The sequence below is a fragment of the Catharus ustulatus genome, chromosome 11 (assembly GCF_009819885.2).
Source record: "Catharus ustulatus isolate bCatUst1 chromosome 11, bCatUst1.pri.v2, whole genome shotgun sequence".
In the NCBI taxonomy this organism is placed as follows: Eukaryota; Metazoa; Chordata; class Aves; order Passeriformes; family Turdidae; genus Catharus; species Catharus ustulatus.
The window spans coordinates 3,605,889-3,621,764 of record NC_046231.1 but is presented as its reverse complement, the minus strand read 5'-3'; the positions used below and the strand labels follow the sequence as shown (position 1 = coordinate 3,621,764).

The following is a 15,876-nucleotide window of genomic DNA, read 5'->3' as shown; positions in this document are numbered from 1 at the left end:
CAGAGTTTCTGACCTCCAAGAGAGCCATTTCCAGCCTCATGCCTGTGAGAGCTGCCTGGTTCTCCAGGAGTTCTCAGCAGGACTTCCTGAGTGCAGGGAATTGCTCCTCTCCCACAGGACAGGCAACTCCAGCCTCTGCCATGCCTCAGCCCCAGGAGGACACGCTCCCAACCCCTGGTGCAGTCTCCCCCAGCCTTGCCCCATCCTTTGCAGCAGCGAACATCCACCAGGATCTGCTCCAATGCCCCTGGCGCATCCCTGAGCCCGGGGTGAGTGTGACTGCAAGCTGAACACCAGCGAGGGCTGAAAAGGAACAGGGAAGCAGAGACAAACTCTGCGAGCAGCTGATAATACTGCAGGGGAACAGGAGGAATAAAACACTGCAGAAGAGTTGTCAGCTTCCCTCTCTTCTTCTGCGGTGGGATTAGAAGAAAAGGTTAGACTATACATTATCCAAGAGTCACTCTAATGATGTATCACTCTGCGGTTTTCATAAAATTAATCTCTCAATAATAAGACATAATACAGGTTTCATGCATACTAGGTAATTAAAGAGCTTGATGAATAGATGAAAGAGTGAATGTTCTGGATCCTTAAACAAATAACAGCTTTAAATTTCATTAATTTTAAATTTACTCCAAGACATAATTTTAAATTGGCAAAGTTCCTCTACCACTGAAACCAGAAATCATTAAATAAAACTGAATTGTATTATTTATTGTTGTGTCAGGCCAATCAAATACATCAATTTACAATGTCAGGATGGCAAAAATATGATAGAACTCTACAATATTAAAGATAGTTTGAAAAATTCACTGCAGCTCTTGGTTGAAAATTTAAACTAGAAAATCTATTCACAGATACTTTCTTGGCCTTTTCATTTGCTGTCCTGTGCCTTGGGCTACCAGACTGAAAGGTTTGCAATAATTTAACCATCATCTGCTAGAGCTTCGAGGGAGGGGAAGACAAAGAAAGAGAGCACTGATTCTATTCAGTTTTTAGGCAAGGAAAACCACGCAGGACGTTTGCTAAAGTCAGCAGAGGATATCTGAATGTCTGCAGCACTCCAAATACCAATGGCCTGAGTAAAACACACACTGCTTAAAGCACTTTGTAATCAGAGTAAGAACTGTAAAATGCAAATAGGGAAAGCCACAAGAGAACAACAGTGAGTCCTAACTGGGAAAATAGTGAGTTAAAATAACTACAGTAATTTCACGAATACAAGCCGCAGTAATTAGACAAAAATTTTGGTGGAAACCCGGAAGTGCGGCTAATATTTGGGTGCGGCTAATCTATGAACAAAAATGTGATATCTGCCCTTACCTAGTATCATACCAGTCCAGTCCCGAGCCGAAACAGTTTGAAATCCATGGTTTCCCGTTGTTCCGACAATGAACCAATCAGAGAACAGCTTATTGCCTGCCTGTGGATGACAGCTTTACTGAGGGGCGGGGGTTGTTATCGGGGTGAGTTACCTCGGCGAGTTACCTCGGCAGTTTGATAAAAGTGTGTGATATTTCTCTGTACTTTTTAAAGTGTTTTCAGTCTTGTGCGGCTACGGGGCTGGCTGGGCTCGCAGGGAGAGGGCTGGGGGAGCCTCTCTCCCCGCAGGGAGAGGGATGAAGTGGGCGATCGGCTCGCAGGGAGAGGGCTGGGGGAGCCGCTCAGCCCGCAGGGAGAGGGGTAGAATGGCCACTCGGCTCACAGGGAGAGGGCTACAACGGCCGCTCGGCCACGGGGCTGCGAGGGCTACAATGGCCGCTCCCCCCGCGGGCTGCGAGGGCTACAACGGCCGCTCCTGTGCCAGCACGGAGATGTGGCTCCGCTCGGAGCTCAGCTGCCTGCCCGCGCGGCTGAGCGGCTGTTTAAAGGCAACGCGGATCCATTGGGAATGCTCGCAAAATGACCACACTATTGTTCCTGTCTTTTTCGGCTTGTAAATAAAGGGTATGTCTTTTTTCACTTGGAAACAATGTTTCCGAGGTCGGCAGTAAGCCAGTAAGCCCCGGTGATCCCGCGATTGTGTTACTAAATGACAACTTTGTGAAAGTTCGCAGTGAACTAAAGTGCGGCTAATATTCCAGGTGTGGCTTATTTATTGACAAAGACATCAATGTTGCCAACACACCGGATATGCGGCTTATACTCCGTGCGGCTTGTATTCGTGAATTTACTGTATTTTACTACGAAATCAGGAAAAAACCCTCAAGTGATTGCAAAGTAATCCAACAAGAGAGTGTGGCAATCACCTGTGTGGGGCAGACCTCATGGGCTGGGACCTCAGGTGTTGGAGTTGGTGTCACAGCCCAGCAGCCCCAGATGTGCCCTCCTGGCTCTCCTGGACACCATTCCAGTCCTTACTCCAGCCCTGCCACCAGCAGTGGCTCACTAAGCCAACAGGAAACTCTTCTTTTGCAAAATTCTGTTCCTAGGGCACCTGGAGCAGCAGGATGGCAGCAACTGCTGCCCTGCCCCACTGCCCTCTCCGTCCTGCACACACAGACACAACCCCACACAGACACAACCTCATGGGCATGGGGCACTATTCAGATCCACCTCCAAAGCAATTAAGTGCACTCTTATTTATCAGAAATACAGGAGTGATTAAACTCTATCCTGGTGCTCCTTTCAATTTAAGTTTAATAATGTTTGTTAAGTCTGCTCCTTTTGAGATTGGTTGATGATGCTCCTCCCACAGATGGCTGAAGAGAAACACTCCACAAACCTGTGCATTCATACAGGAGTGGCACAATATTAACTGCTCCTGTGTAGGCGATGATTTTCCAGGTTCTGTGCCCTTCATTTTAGGTCTATTTCCTTTATTTGTTTTATTATTCTCAGATATTAACTTTCCATATTTTTACTTTTCTTCAGTACAACACCTACAAAAGGGAACAATTTTCTCAGACTTTTTCTTATTCTCTTATGTAAACCCATATAAAAAGATTATCTCCAAGTGTTGACATAACTCTCTCCCTCATCTCAATGCAGCAGATGAAGGGTAGAAAGCAAAGAGTTTCCAGAAGTGGCCCCTGCTGGCAAATATCCAGCTTATAGACTTCCTATTGTTTTGCTAACAATTAGAAGCTTGAATTATCAGTTTGCTAGAACTGCATTTAAAGAAACCCCTCTGGGTTTCATCACTGGTAGTCTCTTTTATTTGGTAACAATTCTCATTCCAATTTAACAATTTCCCTAAACTGGAGTACCAATGGAGCAAGGAAATTTCAGTGCATCCTTGTGTTTCTGTGAACTCCAGTCTGAATACAGCTCCCAGTCCAGCAGCTCCCAGTCTTGAACAGGTGTTGACCAGAGCAATTTTATGTCCTGGAACTGGAATGAAGCAGATTGACTCCCTAATGTTATGAATAATTCCAAACAAACATTTGGACAGCCAAAAGGATCAAGAGGCACTGAAAACACACTGATAAACAAACACAGTGAGAATCTGTGATGCTCATGAGACGCATAAGTGGCTTCTTGCTGAAACAAGAGAAGCTGTGGGTCTTCTAAAAGTACTTAGAAATGTGGGAGTTGTGACAATAACAAGAAAAAAATTCTCAAAGATGGATAGAAATACATCATCTGTGGATCTTCAATTCAAATGCTGAAATCAGAATTATTTTCTGATTTTTATACTTGAAGCATTTTAATAGGGAACTTAAGTAAGAGACCCCCAAAGACCCCTCCTATCAGCATGCTAAAAATCCAGTCATAAAGCACAATTCTGCTTAGCAGCCATGCCCAAGTCTGCATAAAGAAGAATTAGTGTGTGCTCCAATCTTTTTCTGTTGCCAAAAAACAAGTGATGGTTGGACCAGTACTGCAGTGTCTCTCCCATGTTCACACCTGACACAAAATTACAGGGTGAGGGAAACCTGAGTCAGGGATACCTGAGAGTGACAGAAGGGAACATCCACTACTCCTATGATACCATGAAATATTACTGCTGCAGCTACCACTTGTCCTGTGCTGAAATAAATGGAGCCATTCACACGTGTTTTCACTAGGGCCATTAAAAGGAATTAAATTCTGAAAACCCCACATTTTTAACAGGCTGAAATTAAATGTACAAGGTAGCAGCAGATCCAGACTATACCCAGCTTACTGCTGGTTGTCTTGTACTAAATCCAGGCAACACCAGGGTATTAATGGCAGATTGAAACAGGCAGCTGGGAAGATTTTATCTCCCTTTTGATGGAGGAGTACATCTTCTAGCCTTCCCTCAGCCCAGAAGCTCTATTAGATTCTCACAGCTGTCCCCCAGTGCTGCAGGACCAGTCCTGCTGAAGATTGATTTTTATCCATCTGGGTTTGAGGAGAAAGGAAAGACCTTTGCTTTCCAATAATGAGACCTGTATCATGCTTTTTACTTTCACAGACAGACTTCTTTTAAAAGTTTTAGCTCTGGATTATCACTTAAATAGGCAAGTACCAATGCTGTGCTTTGAGCACATGGTCTAGGAGTTTCTAAGTTGCATTTAAAGAGTTATATTGATTTTAGAGGTCTCAGGCTGGCTGAGATGGTACCTATCTTGCTATGTAATGAGTTGGCAGTTAGAGACAAGAGAGACACATAATATAGTTAATCTCCTTTTCCAAGCACTGGTTAAATTGTTAGCCAACATGCAGCATTGCATGTGGATACTTATTGTCCTAACAAATACTGTACTTCATTCTAGTTTGCTTGGCATGAACAGTTCACAGCATATTCTTTGTCATTTAATTTCCTGTGTACATTGTGAGCACTTCCAAAAGCTCAGCAGGGTGCATTAGAGAAACCTACAGAAGGAGCACAGAACATTAATCAAATTACTATATTAGATACTATTAGATGTCTCCAAGTTGGAACTTGTATGCACTGATTTTTACAGCTTTCTTTTTATCACTTCAGAAGAGATCAAAATAACTCATTAAGTCAATTCATCCTTTTTGCTGCGTTTGCTGATCGTGCTGGGAAGTGCAGCCTGTGAGAGGGAATGTGGAATGGGGCTGTGCCCAGACCTCCTCGGGGAGGAAGGGCAGGGAAGCTGTGCTGTGCCACGCACTCTGCATCCTCCCTCCTGTTACTCCTGGGGATGGGATCCCCCGTGCTGCCCTGGGAATGGCGTGTGGCAGCACCACATCCCCCCCCCACATACCATTTCTGCTGGGTGACATCTGTGTCAGAGCTCCAAACCTGCCCCAGGGCTCCAAATTTGCCCCAGGAGTCCAAATTTGCCCCAGGGCTCCAAACCTTCCCCACAGCTCCAAACCTGCCCCACAGCTCCAAATCTGCCCCACAGCTCCAAATCTGCCCAAGGTCTCCAAATCTGCCTCAGGACTCCAAATCTGCTCTGGCACTCCAAACCTGTCCCACAGCTCCAAACCTCTTCAAGGGCTCCAAATCTGCCCCACAAATCAAAATCTGCCCCGGGTCCCAAAAATCCCCCAGGACCTGAAGCCTGTCCCTCCTCTCCGTCTTTGCTTCTTCCACCATCCTTTTGTGTTTCTGTAAGAGATTACCAAGTGCATTTGTGTTGTTTTTTTCAGGCAGACCAGCATGAGTAATGCACTTCCAGTTCCCCAGCCTTTTCTTCTCTTTCTCAGCTAGAAAATAGGGACTGTGCTGGAGGAAACAGATCAAAAATCCCTCCTACTCCACCAGAAGAACAAAACTGTATCTGAAAACTCCTCTGTTGGGAAAAATTATTTACTAGATTTCATCTCTTTTGACAAATAAATTACACCATTTCAAAATTTACATTTAAATTAGGATTCAGCCAGTTGTTCTCCATTCACAGCTTATTTTAATTTCTTCAAGATGTCTTGAAACTATTCAATGCTCTTCAGCAACCAAATCTCAGCTTTCCCTTTTGCATTTTTGGACCAACAGTTCTGCAAACACACCAAGAAATTCCCAAAATTAAGATGAAGAAGAACACTGTCAGTGCTGAGATGTACACATAGAAAAAGGAGAAATTTGAAGTCTTAGAGTACTGCAAATACAAATTCTGTGTAAATGGACTTTTGCTTGCACCACTGTTTCCTAAAGATCAACACTGCATTTGTCTAATGGTTAATTTGTCTAATGGTTACAATGACCCAAGGCAGGTAGTGAACAAAATTTACTGATAATTACAAAATATTTTAGAGGAAACATTTGGGCCACACTTTATCTCCAGCTGATTACAGAACCAATCAGAATTTATCAGATAACCTGTAATGCTTGTTGGAAGCACTGGACAAACAAAACAGTAGAAAAAGTTGAAGATTCTGCTTTAGAACAGAGAATATTAGAGAATTTAAAAAGAAAGAGAATTAGAAAAGAGGAGATAGCAGCAGCAGATCAGAAAGAAACACACTGGATTTCAAAGGCACTAAAGGACAAGGTAAGGCTAAAGGGCTGAGTCTGAGCATATGCCTGAAAATGCCCTGATTTTCAGGAGCAATAAATACCTATTGACATGTTCACATCCTGACATCACCTCCATGCTCCCGGCTGAAAGTCACCACTCTCACCAAGGAGAATAAAACAAAGGCTTTTAGGGATGTTGCATTTTAAAATCTTGGCCTAAAACCCAACGAAAGAGATGTATAATCAGTGTGTAACCTGTGGCTCAGGAGGTCAGAGCCCGTGTGCGTGACTCCTCATATTTCATGGCAGTGAATGTTCTGCACGAGGATCTGGCAGGCACTCCTGCCCTGCTCTTGGAGGGAAGAGGGTTCTCCATGGGCTGGCCTTTATCTCCAGCTTTCCCTCCTGCCATCCTCCTCATCTCCTCTGTACCAGGATTGTGGGGAGCCTTAGAGGGAATTTACTCTTGCACTGACAGTGTTTGCATTGCCCTGGCTGGATGCACTCAGCAAAAGGGGCAAGGAGCAACGTTAGCAAGTAATTAATTGTATCAATTATTTAAATCACAGGCAGGAAAGTCTGCACACCAGCTGGAGTAGGAGAGTTTATCCAAAAACCATCACTGAGGAATCTGTAACTTTGAAGTCAGTCACTGAAAGAATTGGCAATGAGTAATGTGAGCTGACAAAGGAGAATGCTTTCTGTCAACAAGTGATTTGCAAACAGGCTATAAATTTCATTAATTTGTTCATTATTTGTGAACCTTGAAGAATTGTGTTGCATAAGTAAGTTTCAACTTACAATTAGGTGCTAAGAACGCCTTTTGTTTATTACATGTTACTGAAGTGATGTGTCTGGCTTTCTAATCAGCCTGAATTTTGGAAGGTCAACTGCCCCAAATTCAGCTTTCCAGAATGGTTTTTTTTTTTCATTGACTGCAGAGTTATTTATAGAGACAAATTCTTATGAATGAGCCACTAAAAACATTTTTCTCAATAAGAGATTGTTGTATTATAACTGCTCTTTTTTAAAAATAATTGTTTTCTGAATTTACTCAGTGTGAAAAATGTCCATGGTGAGATTTCTTTGGGATTTATCACTTTCCAAAGCAGTAAGAACTTGCAGCTTTGAAGGAATAGGCTCATTCTTCTCAAAAACTGTGACTCTTATTTATGTTTTTTCTACTTCTCTCTAAGATAGGAAACCATATTTCTTGTTTTAATAATAAAACATCGTAAAATCAAATTCTAGAAAATTACTTTCACTATTTTTATGGGTTTACATCTATAATGTCAATAGGGAGGAACAAAAAACCAATTCCTGAATTCAGATCTGACGCCTGACAAAGTATTTTATTGTTCATAATGCTGAGTTAAATTAGCATGGTCACTGATGCCCAAAAAATCCTCAGCCCCAGTCTTTATGCAGCCGGAAAGGACTGTGCTATTATCAGATATATGTGCTTCTACCCTAAAAGAGAGCAAGAGCCATGTCCATCACACTGCAGTACAAGTTCATCCCAATAATCCCACAGCAGCTCCTCTTTCCACTCCTGCAGAGGTTTCACACTTTGCACCATCAGGAAATTCTCACTGAGTTTCCTCTCGGACTGCTTAAAACAAGAAGTGCATGCACTCTACTGTTCCCCATTCCCAAAGTTCTGACTACTTCAGAGCACTCCTGGGCAGAATTAGTGCCAAAACCCACAAATAATTGTCATATTATCAGCAAACATCTACAGGTCTAGGTGGGCTAGAAGCTGCTACCAGGATTCAAACAAAGTTTAATAAAATGTCAGCTAAAATGAGGTTAAAATAAGCTTAAAATAAGGGAGACCATCTGCTATAGGAATGGCAGGTCAGAAAAGGCAAAGCAAGGTCTGGCATCTGTAGCCCTGTAAGTCTCTGGTACTATTTTCACCCTTTTTGATGCAAGGAATCTTTTGACTTTCTCAAACGCAGCCTTCCAAGTAGGGCCAACTTCAAGCAGAATGAAAAGTCTTTGCTGTTCTGAGCTTTCTGCATTTCCTGACAAGGGCAAACACAGGCTGAGCAAACTGCAAAGACCATGAAAGACCAGGACTGGGTGCTCTTCTCTTGTTTCTGCAATGGTTTCTCTGCACATCATTCACCTGCGTGCTGTCGGTAACAGGAAGAACAGCAAACCAGCTTGTAGACAAAAAACCCCACCATGTGTGTAGATGATCGACCCTGCACAGGTGATCAGGGGGTGTCCCTGACAGGTGCCTGCAGAAATGAAGAGTGAAGGAAGTACAGCTCTTACAGAGCACATAGGAAAAAATCTGCCCTCTCTGCATTTGAAACAAACTTCAGGGTCCACCTCAGGGTTCACCCCCTGCCACTTTCTGTGACCTCTGCCAACCCCAACCCCCCAATGCTGAAGTATGGATTTCACCTGGCAGTTGGAGTTTCCCCATTGAAACCACCTCCAGAGGCTGTCACACCAATTTGCACAGATGCAATTTGCAGATTCTCTTTTTACTTTTCACAAGTGGGGTGGAGGTGAGTCAGGACTTGCTGGTTTCCAGGCCATGCACTACTTCAGGTCATGATCTGGTCTCACAGGTGCCCTGTAACCATGACAAAGATCCAACTGCTCCCCATTGACACAGTATTTTGAATATGTGCTATCTACTTTTTGCACGTTCCTTGCCACATAATGGACAAAAAATGAATTTCTCAGCTCAAAATTCTGCAGAGGATGAAGTTTCTTCATTGTTGTATAACAAAGTCAGACATGGGAGCTCACTGCAATGATCATTACAATAAGGGTAACTTGATTGTTCCTTCTGCTTTCACACAGATATTTACAACAGCAAACCTTTCCACATCAATGTTTCACCAAAACTGAAGAACTGAAGGGATTACACAGTCAGACTGTGCTGAACTTGGCAGAAGTCCTTCCCCAAGACCACTGTAAATACCAGCTCTCTCAGCCATGTCTACATGGAGAGATGTCCACACATCTGGAGAAGAAAAACAAAGGAAGCAGGAAAAGGGCACCTCAGGAAAAGAAGCCCAACTAAGTCTGAGCTGATATGGCAAAGGTGCTGAGGTATTTGTGGGATGTGGAAGGCAAGCTGCAGCAGCATTAGGTAAGGGCCCAATGGGGGGGAAGGCAAAGTTTGGGGATTTGCTTATTTTCAGTTGTTGCATAAAAAATATGATAGTTTCAATTTCACTGAAGTCTTTTTAAAAGAAGTAATATCGGTTAGATACCCTGATTATCTACCAGGACATCTCGTAGCAGTCAGACAGAAAATGACCTCCTGTCCTTTGTCCAGCTGTAATGATCCCAGATCACAAGAAATCACTTGCAATTTTTGAGAATGGGGGTGGAGGGGGAAAACCCCAACCCAAAACAAACACCAAAGACAGATAAAAGCAGCTAAGCCTATATTTTTAAGCACAAATGATGAAATTTGAAAGGCTGCAATGATTCTTTTGGCCTGCTGTGCTACAAAAATGTGAGAGTTTTGCTCATAGTTTATGATGACACAGTCAAGCCATTGGGTACTTATGTCTATTCAGTGCATAAAATGTCTTCTTTAAACATATCCTAAAACAAATCTCTTAACAGACCACTTCTAAAATAAATATTCTGTTGCTCTGAATGCAGAGATTTCATTTCTGTAGTCTCATTGGCACATAATGGACACGGAGTTTATTATCCTCGACTCCAGTGCCCTCAGGGAATGCACCTTCCACACTATTCTTAATCTGTTCCAAAAGAAATACAATTGCACTTGTTGTAAAGTACAGCATGATGTGACAGCACCGAATGAAACCATAATTCTGTTTACTAGATATTATTTATGCTGTGGAAACAAGAGGATTGTGATTTCTAGAGGGACTATGAGGATCACAAACCAGGCATTTAACGGGGCATTTTTATTACATTTTTCTTTTATTAGTCTTTACCAAATCAAAGTTGCAGATAGGAAAATAAAATAATGTTTTTATATCTTCTCTCAATACCAAGTTTTATGATTAGATATTACACTATGAGGCATGTTGATACACACTTGGCCAATATATATGGTTGGAGCTACAGAAAATATACTATTAACCTCTGAACAGTATTACTGAAATGGAAATGGCCCTGGGTTTGGGGGGTTTTTTGGTTTGTTTTTTTTTTTAGTACACAGAGAATATGAACCATCCAGTTTTGCCATTTAGGTAATGCCTTTTTTTTTTTTTTCCCAGAACATTGCTGTCTGATGCTCTGGGGCAGAAATATTATATTGGGCTGAAAACTCTGAAAGTGAGGAATAGGTTTTCACCTGTCTGACAAAATTATTCCACTGGCTCTTGCTTAGACCTTGGATGAGTCCTGAATAGTGATGAATAGTGATGGTAGCACAGAGTGCTGGGAACCAAGTCCTTTAAGCCTCAGTGGAGGATGGAATGAAAGGAGATTGTCAGGAGGGTGAAGCCAAGGCTGCAGCTCCAGCTGGAGGCATGGATGGACTGCCATGGACTGGATAACAAGGAGTTCATTCCTTTGGGACACAGAGAGAGAGGAGCAGAGCTGGACCTGTGTCCACTCTGAATGTCCACTTACACTGACTTCTGTGTCCATTGCAATTCCAATCTTTTCCTGACACCTGGCAGGTTTTATTGAAGGATTTATTTGTTGTATAATGAAGACGCATTTACTTCAACAACACATAATGCTTTGTTTTGCCTTTTTATTATTAACTTGTCAAAAGAAGAGATATGGCAATAATAAATTACAAAATACTACGTTATTTGTTGAAAAATAAATGAGATGTATGATACATCAGGTAATGGCAATTAATTATACGCCTGATGTACATAGTGTCAGTTATTCAAACACTCACAATTATCTGTACTTAAGAGTATTGGCAATCATATAAACAGGCTTAATGAATTATAATAACAATGTGTTCTAACAGCAAAAAAAGGTAAATAGCCAAACTGTGTGTGAACCTGTTTAATGGAATAGGTTTCTGGGAGGTAAATTATTCCAGAGTCAGATGGACTTTAAAGCAACATGTTTTTCTGCAAGTTTTCATAGTCCATTTGTAGCACAGTAACTGGAGAAATTTTAATTGACTATTAAAACTAGTCAATAGTTTCCATAGTTTGTATATTTTATTATCTCCAAGGTTCATCATCAAGGAGTGGGGTTAGAAGCAAACTGCTTATTTAAGTCAGGCATTGTTCCTTTCCAACTACGTATGCAAATTTATGCACCAGGGAGCAAAACTGGGTGTCCAGTGCCAGGCTTTCAGTTTTGACATCTCTCTCTTCACTGCTCCTCCTGGAAAAAGCCATATATAAAATATTAAATTCTCTGAGAATATCATTTTAATTACTCTTTAAAGACTTATCCAGCTGTTAAATGATCCAGGGTTAACTGAAGGGCTAGTGCTATAAAACCATTTAAACACACCATGGTGATTTTATCAAATTTCACAGCTGTTCCTGAAGCAAATGCAGCTCCTCAGAACACAAGATTCTAGTTAATCCACTAACAGTAATTTTGGAGAAAATTTGCATCAAAGGAGAAATTGCTGCATAGGAACTGCCTGCCTGGACTGGACCCACAGCCAGCCCCATACAGAAACCCATCTCCAGGATGAGCCAGCACCAGATGTTCCCGTGGAATGAAATACAGAAAGACGTAATACACAAATGTAATTCAGCCCACAAAAGGTCACTCTGCTTAATCACTAAGACGTTAAGACTCTCCTTTTCTCCAGTGTGATTTTATTAGTGTCACATCATGCACAAACCTCGTTATTCGTAGAGAAATAACCATACCTTGAACTCAGGTTTCTTGGCTCAGACAGTGATGGAATACACAGTTTGACAGCATGGTTTAAGACACATCCTCCTTTATTCTTTCAAGATTTTTCATATTTCCATTCTACTGCACTTTTATGGGGTGATAATTTCTCTGACTCCTTGACTATTTTACAGGCTCTTTTCTCTCTCCTGTTATTTTTCATCCTTGTAGAGGGAGCAGGATCAGTCACCTCAGCTGCTCTCCAGGTGAGGGGCTGCTCCTGTGCCTCAGCTGGCTCCTGGCACCCATAACTGCAATGGAGTTACCCCTTCCTCAGGTAATCCCTGCCAGAGGAACAGTAAAGATGGGGCTGTCTGTTTTCATGTGTGATCTCCAGTGCAGATAAAGCCCTCAGCTGCTGTGTTTGGGCTGTCTTAGGGACTGAGCTAAGGAAGAACATGGATATTCCAGCCAGACCCTGTGGAACTGGCTTGTGTCCTGCTCTGGGGTGGTCTAACAGAGCTCATTGTGCACTTGGCTGAAGCAGCCTTCAAGGCAGACAATGCACCTGGGCCTATATCCATGAGACATAACAATAATAGTAATAATAATCATAATTTTAGCTCTTCCAGTGCAGTGTTCTCATCATAAAGAAGGCACTTGGGAAAAGCTTCCAAGAGCTTTATTTCCCTAAAATGCCCTCAACCATGAGCCAGGAAGGAAGGACCCAGGATGGATCCTGCTGATGAATTACCTAGGTCAGACAGAGGCAAACCTTTTTCATGTACTCTCACCTGTCTGGGGAAGGACCTGGATCCAAAAACACTGTGATAACTGTGTGGAGTTCATCCTCAGCTTTTGTTTTATCCTACAAAGGGCTCTGTTCACAGTGTAGAAATTATCCCTCACAGAAAACCAAACCAAGGTGCAGATGAACATTAGGATTGCCGATTAAACTTAAATCCAATGCTAAATTCAGCTCCTCTTGGACGATTGATAACAATAAACAATAAACTGTGCCCACATCTGTCAGCTCTCTCAGCCTGCAGAACCAGCAGGAATTAGAAGCGAACTCAGACCATGGGGTGTGTGTTCCCCAGCTCCATAGCTCACCCCAACTATAAAAATCTCCTCCACAGCTCTCATGCCCCCACTGAAGGAGCAAACAAAGCATCAGACTACATTAACCCTGTTCCCAGCTCCACAAACCCACAGAATACAGCAATTAATGGAGCCTGAACACCTTTGATACTTTTAAAGATTAATTGTAGCTCCCATCTAACTTCCAGTCCATTGAATGATAATCCTCCACCTCTCCAGGAAAGCAATAGAATCCAACAATCAGTGGGGTAACATAAAGCAAAGCCATAAATTTCAAGGTAATTAAAGTAATTTGAAATAATCCTGCTTACAACTATACATGAAAGCTCTCTCCGAGTTATAAATGTCTCTGGAACACAACTTGCAGTATCAATTTTTCCTTTGTATATGTGCTTCAGGAAGTCAGGCTGCATTTGAAGACATAAAAATTACAAATTTCTTTTTTTTTCTTTTAATTTATGAGACATAATAGGATTATCCTTCATATTATGGCTGTGAAGCTGAAAACAATTTGTATTTCAGCAGCTGGATGAGCTTCCTCACAATAAATTCAATCTACAAAAGTCTCCCAAACCATGAAAATTCCTGTAGCATGACGCTATGTTAGGTAAATGACAGCTTCTTTTCCTCTTGTTATCTTCCTGGATCATGATGGGCCATTAGAGAGTTCTCTTTGTTCTTATTTAAGCCAATTGTTTTTTGGCCACAAACAAATCTGAAGTGCAGACTCATAGCTCTGGCTGGCAAGCAGCCACATTTGTGCTAAGAATGACTTCTGAAAGAGGGAATCAGGCTCTGATTTTTCCCCTCTCTGTGCTCCTTGTGTTTTGCTGCTTTCCATGGCACAGCCAGATGCTCAGCACTGATATTTATCAGCTCCCAGGCCAGCAGTGAGCCCAGGGCAGGGAGTGGCTGTGCAGACAGGGCAGGGATGAAGCACCACCTCCACAGAGCCCTTTGTCCTGACTGCCTCGGATCCCCTCTAATCAAGGGACTTCTGAGGAGCAGAGTAATCCCTTGGGTGATTGTGATTCTCCTTACCTGGACTTCCCCCATGTTGTGCTGGATAAGCCTCTCCTCTCCAGACGTGCTGTCTGTGTCCTGTGAACCTGAAAGGCCACACCTGAACTCCTGAGTGGAGAGTACACTGGGCACGGTGTCAAAACCTTCTGTCAAATTACTCTGCAAACTGGATATTTCAGAGTCCTGAGCTGTCACTGTTTTATTCTGCCTGCTCCAAACTGTTGAATATTTCTTCTAGTCGTACATGATAATGCCAAAAGCCACTGTGACAAAAAATACATTTTGAACAAAGGCTAAACAACATAAATGCTTTTACTTTGCAGATGGCGCTCAGAACTCGGCAGATGGCAAAAGAAATCCCACAGGATGTTGTTCTTCTCTCCCTTCTCTTCCCCCACTTATGTATATGAGAGCATGTGTGTGCACAAAACAGCAAAGTGTCCTGAGGAGATACTTCTGTGAAAGCCTTTGGAGTCTCTTCCCTTTGAACAATAGCTCACCGCCCATTTTTACAACAGCAAAGATCCCACCAGGGCAGGGTACCAGAGAGGGAATCAGGGAGCACCTGTCTATTCATGCCACTCACCTGTGATATGCCTTTGGATAGGCAAGTTTGTTCCTTTTTCTTCCCGTGCAAAGTTCAGTCCTTTATTTTAATTCTAGATCCTCGGGGAGGAGGTTCTTCCAGTCTCTAGCTGTTAAGCCTTGAAACAGCTTGTACCATGCTGGTGCTCCTCACTGCAGCTTCTGTTTCCCAGGAAGCATTAGACACACTGCACTCTGCAGCATTTTCTGCATTTCACAGAGCTGAGCATAAAGCTGTCCATGAAATGGAGATGAGCCTGATGGAGCCAAGGATAAACCACAGAGAATCTACAATCCTCCTTTTGCATCAGGTCCTTGATAAAGGCAGGGAATAAATCTTTCTGGCAAAAGCCAAGTGAACAGGCACTACTGCTCCCTGTTCCCTTGGCCATGGGGTAATTCCTATGTGGGACCATTTCACATGTACACCTGCAGATTTTTACTATATTGTGTCCCTCTAAAGCAAATGCATCCCCAAACTCTCCATAGCCTCTGCAGTTATGCCCAAATCCCCCTCATGGTAGAAATGTCTCTTGTGTTGGAAGCACCAGAAGCTCAGAGGTCATAGCAGCACCAGGCACTGGTCCAGGGCAAGGCACTCCATGCTCACCTGAAGCTGCAGGTGGCATTTCTAGTGGGCACCATTGCAAAATCCAGGGCAGCATTTAGTTTGGGTATTTTCCAAATCTGAACCCCGGCCTGGATTTTTCAGCCAGCCTCTTCCTTCTGGAAGAAAGGCTGTCCCAGTATTGTTTGGTATTTGCACAGCCCCACCATGCCCTGACCCACCAGCCACACTCTCCACAGCGCTAAATTCCCTGGCAGTTTACTCTCCTGGAACAAACTGGCTCATTTGAACGCGTCATTATGATCACTTTGCAGCTCCGTGGTGCCTGTGCACAGCACCCCAGACAGCCCTCATCCCTAAAGCACTGCAATTCCTCACAAACAGAAAGCATTGGCAGCAAACGCCTCTCCTCCTCACCTTCAAAGGGGTGGAGCTGGCTTTAATTGCTTCCATTTCTCGGTCTCAGAGAGAGGCAGTTTCTCTG

At 42.9% G+C, this 15,876-nt stretch overlaps 1 long non-coding RNA gene across 1 annotated transcript in view; it reads right to left on the bottom strand.

Annotated features, from left to right (window-relative positions):
- LOC117001487 overlaps window positions 1-14,961 on the bottom strand; it is a 31,862-nt gene extending 16,901 nt beyond the window's left edge. The window contains exon 1 of the long non-coding RNA XR_004419060.1: window positions 14,826-14,961. This is a non-coding gene — a long non-coding RNA (uncharacterized LOC117001487). The remainder of the gene's footprint in view (window positions 1-14,825) is intronic.
- Between the last annotated feature and the right edge of the window lie 915 nt (window positions 14,962-15,876).